This window comes from Moschus berezovskii, chromosome 10, assembly GCF_049115385.1.
Source record: "Moschus berezovskii isolate FMDL1 chromosome 10, NW_MosBer_1.0, whole genome shotgun sequence".
Classification (NCBI taxonomy): Eukaryota; Metazoa; Chordata; class Mammalia; order Artiodactyla; family Moschidae; genus Moschus; species Moschus berezovskii.
In genome coordinates, this window is record NC_142469.1 from 40,890,582 (window position 1) to 40,899,459 (window position 8,878).

At 40.9% G+C, this 8,878-nt stretch overlaps 1 pseudogene; it reads right to left on the reverse strand.

Annotated features, from left to right (window-relative positions):
* Positions 1 to 615: 615 nt before the first annotated feature.
* On the reverse strand, positions 616 to 1,051 carry LOC129560779 (ribosomal protein eL22-like pseudogene; annotated as a pseudogene).
* Between the last annotated feature and the right edge of the window lie 7,827 nt (positions 1,052 to 8,878).

Genomic DNA, 8,878 nt, shown 5'->3' on the forward strand with positions numbered 1-8,878 from the left:
CACAAAAAAATCTTCACGACCAAGATAAAACGCTCTATTCAAATCCAATTTACTAATTTTAAAAATTCTAGATTCTTTTTTATCCATTCAGTTCAGTTCAGTTCAGTTGCTTAGTCATGTCCGACTCTTTGCGACCCCATGAATCACAGCACGCCAGGCCTCCCTGTCCACCACCAACTCCCGGAGTTCACTCAAACTCATGTCCATCGAGTCGGTTATGCCATCCAGCCATCTCATTCTCTGTCGTCCCCTTCTCCTCCCGCCCCCAATCCCTCCCAACATCAGACTCTTCCGTTGAGTCAATTCGTCACATGAGGTGGCCAAAGTATTGGAGTTTCAGCTTTAGCATCAGTCCTTCCAATGAATACCCAGAACTGATCTCCTTTAGAATGGACTTGTTGGAACTCCTTGCAGTCCAAAGGACTCTCAAGAGTCTTCTCCATCACCACAGTTCAAAAGCATCAATTCTTCGGCGATCAGCTTTCTTTTTTTTTTTTTTACAGAGTAATGTTTTTTATTCACTGATAAGCTAAAGGTCCATTTCAAAGTGTTTCTTTCTTTTGTATGCTTAATTTGTTTTATTAGCAAGCAAAGCCCTATGAAGGATGGCATCATCTAATCCTCAGACTCAGATTCATCTTCATCTTGACTAATCTGAAAGTAACGAAGCTCATAAGTCTCCTTGTCAGATGCAACCACACGAAGCCAATCACGAAGATTGTTCTTTTTAAGGTATTCCTTGGTAAGGTACTTCAAATACCTTTTAGAGAACTGTTTCTCAGAAACGACTATGATTTTATTCTTGAAGCGTTCAATGTGAACAACATTCCCAAGATTTCCAGTTTTTCCATTCACTTTAACCTTCTCCCGCAGAAACTGTTCCTATTTCAAAACAGAAAAAATGCCACACTAGGGAAGAAAACCCTAGATATTCACTAGGGAAGGTACCAAAACTTCCAGAATCAAAAATTCCATCTTCTACTGGATGAGTAAGATCCAAATTAAACTTCCAGGTTGACTTCTTAGGCTTCTTCTCTTTCTTCGGCGCCATCTTGAAGGCTTGCTGCGCGGTGAGAGGTGCAATCAGCTTACTTCACAGTCCAACTCTCATATCCATACATGACCACGGGAAAAACCATAGCCTTGACTAGACGGACCTTGGTTGGCAAAGTAATGTCTCTGCTTTTTAATATGCTATCTAGGTTGGTCATAAATTTCCTTCCAAGGAGTAAGTGTCTTTTAATTTCATGGCTGCAATCAGCATCTGAAGTGATTTGGGAGCCCAAAAAAATAAAGTCTGACACTGTTTCCACTGTTTCCCCATCTATTTCCCATGAAGTGATGGGACCAGATGCCATGATCTTCGTTTTCTGAATGTTGAGCTTCAAGCCAACCTTTTCACTCTCCTCTTTCACTTTCATCAAGAGGCTTTTGAGTTCTTCTTAACTTTCTGCCATAAGGGTGGTGTCATCTGCATATCTGAGGTTATTGATATTTCTCCCGGCAATCTTGATTCCAGCGTGTGCTTCTTCCAGCCCAGCGTTCCTCATGATGTACTCGGCATATAAGTTAAATAAGCAGGGTGACAATATACAACCTTGACGTACTCCTTTTCCTATTTGGAACCAGTCTGTTGTTCCATGTCCAGTTCTAACTGTTGCATCCTGATCTGCATACAGGTTTCTCAAGAGGCAGGTCAAGTGGTCTGGTATTCCCACCTCTTTCAGAATTTTCCACAATTTATTGTGATCCACACAGTCCAAAGTTTTGGCATAGTCAATGAAGCAGAAATAGACGTATTGCTGGAACTCTCTTGCTTTGTCCATGATGCAGCGGATGTTGGCAATTTGATCTCTGGTTCCTCTGCCTTTTCTAAAACCTGCTTGAACATCTGGGAGTTCACAGTTCACATATTGCTGAAGCCTGGCTTGGAGATTTTTGAGCATGACTTTACTAGCGTGTGAGATGAGTACAATTGTGGGGTAGTTTGAGCATTCTTTGGCATTCCCTTTCTTCGAGATTGGAATGAAGAGTGACCTCTTCCAGTCCTGTAGCCATTGCTGAGTTTTCTAAATTTGCTGGCATATTGAGTGCAGCACTTTCACAGCATCATCTTTCAGGATTTGAAATAGCTCAACTGGAATTCCATCACCTCCACTAGCTTTGTTTGTAGTGATGCTTTCTAAGGCCCACTTGACTTCATATTCCAAGATGTCTGGCTCCAGGTGAGTGATCACACATTCGTGATTATCTTGGTCGTGAAGATCTTTTTTGTACAGTTCTTCTGTGTATTCCTGCCACCTCTTTTTAATATCTTCTGCTTCTGTTAGGTCCATACCATTTCTGTCCTTTATCGAGCCCATTTTGCATGAAATGTTCCCTTGATATCTCTAATTTTCTTGAAAAGATCTTTTGTTTTTCCTATTCTGTTGTTTTCCTCTATTTCTTTGCATTGATCACTGAGGAAGGCTTTCTTATCTCTCCTTGCTATTCTTTGGAACTCTGCATTCAGATGCTTATATCTTTTCTTTTCTCCTTTGCTTTTTGCTTCTCTTCTTTTCACAGCTATTTGTAAGGCCCATTTAGGGACTTATAATTTTAAAAAGCCAATATTATAACATAACCTGTGTGTGGGACCACAACAAACTCTTAAAGAGACAGGAATACCAGGCCACCTGACCTGCCTCCTGAGAAATCTGCATGCAGCTCTTCAAGGAGCAACAGTTAGAACTAGATATGGAACAACAGACTGGTTCCAACTAGGAAAAGGAGTACGTCAAGGCTGTATATTGTCACCCTGCTTATTTAACTTATATGCAGAGTACATCATGAGGAACGCTGGACTGGAAGAAGTACAAGCTGGAATCAAGATTGCCGGGAGAAATATCAAAAACCTCAGATATGCAGATGACACCACCCTTATGGCAGAAAGGGAAGAGAAACTCAAAAGCCTCTTGATGAAAGTGAAAGAGGAGAGTGAAAAGGTTGGCTTGAAGCTCAGCTTCAGAAAACAAAGATCATGGCATCTGGTCCCATCACTTCATGGGAAATAGATGGGGAAACGGTGGAAAAAGAGTCAGATTTTATTTTGGGGGGCTCCAAAATCACTGGAGATGCTGATTGCAGCCAGGAAATTAAAAGACGCTTACTCCTTGGAAGGAGAGTTATGACCAACCTAGACAGCATATTAAAAAGCAGAGACATTACTTTGCCAACCAAGTTCCGTCTAGTCAAGACTATGGCTTTTCCCGTGGTCATGTATGGATGTGAGAGTTGGGCTGTGAAGAAAGCTGATCGCCGAAGAATTGATGCTTTTGAACTGTGATGCTGGAGAAGACTCTTGAGAGTCCCTTGGACTGCAAGGAGATCCAACCAGTCCATTCTAAAGGAGATCAATCCTGGGTGTTCTTTGGAGGGACTGATGCTAAAGCTGAAACTGCAATACTTTGGCCACCTCATGCGATGAGTTGACTCACTGGAAAAGACTCTGATGCTGGGAGGGATTGGGGGCAGGAGAAGAAGGGGACGACAGAGAATGAGATGGCTGGATGGCATCACCAGCTCGATGGACATGAGTTTGAGTGAATTCCAGGAGTTGGTGATGGACATGGAGGCCTGGCGTGCTTTGATTCATGGGGTCGCAAAGAGTCAGACACGACCGAGCGACTGAACTGAACTGAACTGAACTGAAGCTGATCATAGCTTTTCTTCCAAGGAGCAAGCCTCTTATGATTTCATGCCTGCAGTCACAATCTGCAGTGATTTTGGAGCCCAAAGTCATAAAGTCTCTCACTGTTTCCATTGTTTCCCCATCTATTTGCCATGAAGTGATGGGACCGGAGGCCATGATCTGTTTTCCGAATATTGAGTTTTAAACCTACTTTTTCAGTGTCCTCTTTCACGTTCATCAAGAGACTCTTTAGTTCTTTTTTGCTTTCTGCTATAAGGGTGGTGTCATCTGTGTATCTGAGTTTATTGATATTTCTCCCAGCACTCTTGATTACAGCTTGTGCTTTATCCAGCCTGGCATTTCACATGCTGAAACTAAGATTATGGCATTTGGTTCCATCACGTCAGTGCAAATAGATGGGGAAACCATGGAAACAATGACAGACTTCATGTTTTGGGGCTCCAAAATCACTGCAGATGGTGACTGTAGTCATGAAATTAAAAGACACTTGAGCCTTGGAAGAAAAGTTATGTCCAACCTAGTTCAGTTCAGTTCAGTTGCTCAGTCATGTCTGACTCTTTGCAACCCCATGGATCACAGCATGCCAGGCCTCCCTGTCCATCACCAACTCCCAACCTAGAGAGCATATTAAAAAGCAGAGACATTACTTTGCCAACAAAGGTCTGTATAGTCAAAGCTATGGTTTTTCCAGTAGTCATGTATGGATGTGAGATTGGACTATAACAGAAGCTGAGCCCCAAAAAATTGATGCTTTTGAACTGTTGTGTTGGAGAAGACACTTGAGAGTCCTTTGGACTGCAAGGAGATCTAACTAGCCCATCCTAAAGGAAATCAGTCTTGAATATTCATTGTAAGAACTGATGTTGAAGCTAAAACTGCAATACTTTGGCCACCTGATACAAAGAACTGACTCATTGGAAAAGATCCTGATACTGGAAAAGATTGAAGGCAGGAGGAGAAGGGGACGACAAAGGATGAGATGGTTGAATGGCATCACCAACTCAATGGACATGAGTTTGAGTAAACTCTGGGAGTTGGTGATGGACAGGGAGGCCTCGCATGCTGCAGTCCATGGGGTTGCAAAGAGTTGGACACGACTGAGCAACTGAACTAACTGATTGACTCTGCATATAAGTTAAATACGCAGGGTGACAGTATACGGCCTTGATTTATGCCATCATAAATTATAATAATTCACTGGATTTCACCTTTAAACCTTCCCTGGTGGCTCAGACAGTAAAGTATCTGCCTACAACGTGGGAGACCTGGGTTTGATCCCTGGGTCGTGACGATCCTCTAGAGCAGGAAATGGCAATCCACTCCAGTATTCTTGCCTGGAAAATCCCATGGAAAGAGAAGCCTGGTAGGCTTTAGTCTATCTATGGGATTGTAAAGAGTCGGACTCAACCGAGCAACTAAACTTTCAACTTTCACTTTCACATTTAAAGCTTCATATGAATGGAAGAGGCAACTGCTCAGTTTTCCTACAGGTTGAATCAAATGGTCAGAGTAAATAGATGCGGCTTGATAAAGTGGTGATTTTCCCAAATTTCATGATGTGGGTGGTGATCTGTTTACGTGTGAAAGCTCTATTCAACTTTTTTCCCTACACTTCCGAAGTCTTGAATTATTATTTGGAGCTTCCATAGCTAACTGCGCTATGATCTTTTCTGCTATACAGTAGGACCCTGTTGGTTATCCATTTAAAATATAACAGTGTGTACATGTCAATCCCACTCTCCCTAACTAGAACCCCTCCTTCTCCCTCCCCTCCCCCATAACCCTGTATTTTTTCCTCTAAGTCTGTAATTATTTTTCTGTTTTGTAAATAAATTCATTAGTATCAGTTTTTTAGATTCCACATATAAGCAGATATCATACAATATTCCTTTCTTTGACTGAATATGATTCTAAATAACTTTATTAAGAATTGAAAAGGTATTTTGTCTGAACCTAAGTATTAAGTGAAAGCGTTTTATTATTGCATTCACATTTAAAATATATCTTAGCTGGATATGAAACATATTGAATTACAAACTTTTCTCTATCAAAACTCTAAACTTTCTCTATTCAATTTGATATTAAGTTGCAAAAGAGAAGATTAATTTCAATATGATGTATTCTGGAGATAAGCAGAATTTTATATTTGAATGTATATAGGAGTTTTCTTTTCTTTATTATTAAACTTGAAAATGTCTCAAGTGTTTTTCTAGCTGTAGATCTCCATGCTTGTGTATTTTTCTTTTAGCAACATTGTTATTTTATCTCTACCTTGAATTCTGTAATGGGTCAGGAATAAATCAGTTTTATATTACTGCTTCTGTGATTATTTTGGTATTATATCCAGGGACACTAACAACTTAGATTCTATCTTTGCTTTCTGACTCATGTATCACTTTCTCTGTCGTCTCTGAATACTCTAGAAAAATGATTTTGGAAGAATGACCCAGGTATATTCTTCTACAGTACTGATACCATTTGACAGTGTCATTTCTGGTCTTTCATTTTTAGTTTCCCTGCAAACATTTCTGTGTTGTTATCTCTCTTTTCACAAAATGCTGTGAGCTTTATATCTTTACCTATTCCTGCTATGTGATTTCTGTTTCTTTATCATATTTTTATTTCCTATCAGAGTTTTCTAATTTCCTCCTGGTTCTTATAGGAAATCATTGTCAAGGATTTATGAGTCTTCAGGAAGATATTCTTCTACTGCTGTTCTGCAACATGAACTCATGGTACCATGTTTCTTAGTATGAATCTTCTTGAAAGGTGAGAACTAGACTCAAAACATGTGTTTGCCCACAGATAATGTATTTGACCACAGATAATGTATTTACCCACAAATCTGGAGAAGACTTGAGAGTCCCTTGGACTGCAAGGAGATCCAACCAGTCCATTCTAAAGGAGATCAGTCCTGGGTGTTCACTGGAAGGACTGATGCTAAAGCTGAAACTCCAATACTTTGGCCACCTCATGCGACGAGTTGACTCACTGGAAAAGACTCTGATGCTGGGAAGGATTGGGGGCGGGAGGAGAAGGGGACGACAGAGAATGAGATGGCTGGATGGCATCACCGACTCGATGGACATGAGTTTGAGTGAACTCCGGGAGTTGGTGATGGACAGGGAGGCCTGGCGTGCGGTGATTCATGGGGTTGCAAAGAGTCGGACACGACTGAGTGACTGAACTGAACTGAATGTAAAGAAATACTCTTGATCTTGTTATCTGTTAATTTTAGTGCTAATCAGCCCTCTCTTTCAGATGGCTAACTGAGAAAAGAAATTGAGACTTTGAATTTTAAAATGAATTTACTTTGTTAAAAATGTTCTTATTGAAAGCAGCTATTTCAGACTTATCTTCCTCTCCTCCCTCTAGCTTTATATGTTTCTATATAGGTAAGGCACTTGCATTATCAAAATCTTTATTACAGTTTGGTGACAAAAATAATTTTGACTTCCATAACTACAATTAGTATTGTCTAGTGAGAATTCTGGAGAAGGCAATGGCAAGCCACTCCAGTACTCTTGCCTAGAAAATCCCATGGATGGAGGAGCTTGGTAGGCTGCAGTCCATAGGGTCACTACGAGTCAAACACGACTGAGCGACTTCACTTTCACTTTTCACTTTCCTGCATTGGAGAAGGAAATGGCAACCCACTCCAGAATCCCAGGGACGGGGGAGCCTGGTGGGCTGCCGTCTATGGGGTCGCACAGAGTTGGACACGACTGAAGTGACTTAGCAGCAGCAGCAGCAGCATCAGTGAGAATTCAGAAGGATTAATTTTTGAATCTCCACTCTATCGTTTTCTAGTTTTATGGTTTTGAGAAAGTCTCCTAATTTTGTTAAATCAGTTTTCTTATCACTCACTTCTCAGGATGATTGTGCTGATTTGTCAATTATATGAAAAGACACACATAAAGTTCCTAACACTGGACATACAGCATAGATGAAAACAAGTAATAGATTCAAGTATTATTAAACTCCTAGGATGTAATTTGGCTTCCCCTGTGTCTCAGCGATAAAGAATCTGCCTGCAGTGCAGGAGCCACAGGAGACACTTGTTTGATCCCTAGGTCAGGTCGATCCTCTGGCGAAGGGCATGGCAACCCACTCTAGTATTCTTGCTTGGAGAATCCCAAGGACAGAGGAATCTGGCAGGCTACAGTTCATAGGGTCGCAAAGAGTCAGACATGGCTGAAACCAATCAGTATGCACCCTAGCACAGGATGTAATGAGTCACCATGAACTACTCCTGTCTTCCTGTCCAGGTTTTCCCTTCAGTGTTGCAGATTTTGACTAAATAAAAAAAAAAAAGCAAATTTATACTGCAGGATGAGATGGGGAAGGGTAAGGTTTGCATTTTGCCTCAATAAGTGGCACACCCTCAGGAGAGAGACAGTTGATTACTTTTACTATTGGTACAGATCTTGACTGTAGGAGCAAAAAGGTAAAATGTCTCTGCTAATGAATTGCAGGCAGAGACCATATAAACTATCAATTTTATTTTGCAATTCCATTCCCTCATGCTCTTCAGTTGGAGGAAATTCCTCACAGTTTATTACAATATGTTGACAGTCATCCCTTAATGTAGTGTGTTTGGGTATAATATGCCTTAGTATGTATTTTAGTGGTTAGCTGGGCTACTTCCGAGGCTGCTACTAGATGCTGTTTGGACCAAAAAACTATGATTTAGTAAAATTTCCCTCTTTAACTTAAAGTTATTTCAGTCTTCTTTTAAAAATTAGCAACTTCCATTAAGGCAGTCATATGATAAATTTGTCAAATGCATTTGGGAAATACTGGGTTGGAAAAAAGTAGTGACTTTATTGCGTTACTACTTAAGAGTTACGATCAACCTCAGGAGGTACAGCATAGACAGTTTCTCACATCAGTTTGACCACCGAAAGCGTTTGGGAGGGAAGTAGCTGCAGTGGACTTTCTTGATGTGCTGCCTAGAAAACTGCACATGGCACTGTGCCCCACCTCCCAGCTTCTGCTTTTCTGACTGCTAAAATCCCTCACCTAGAAAGGTCTTCAAAATATCAATCTTGGGCACTGGAACTGTCCTTCCAGTTGAATGAACTGGAAATGGAGGAAAGCGCAAACCCCTTTCACACTCATTCCTCCCCCATCTTCCTCCTGACTAATAGTCAATGACTGACAGGTGCAGGAATACAAACGTTTACG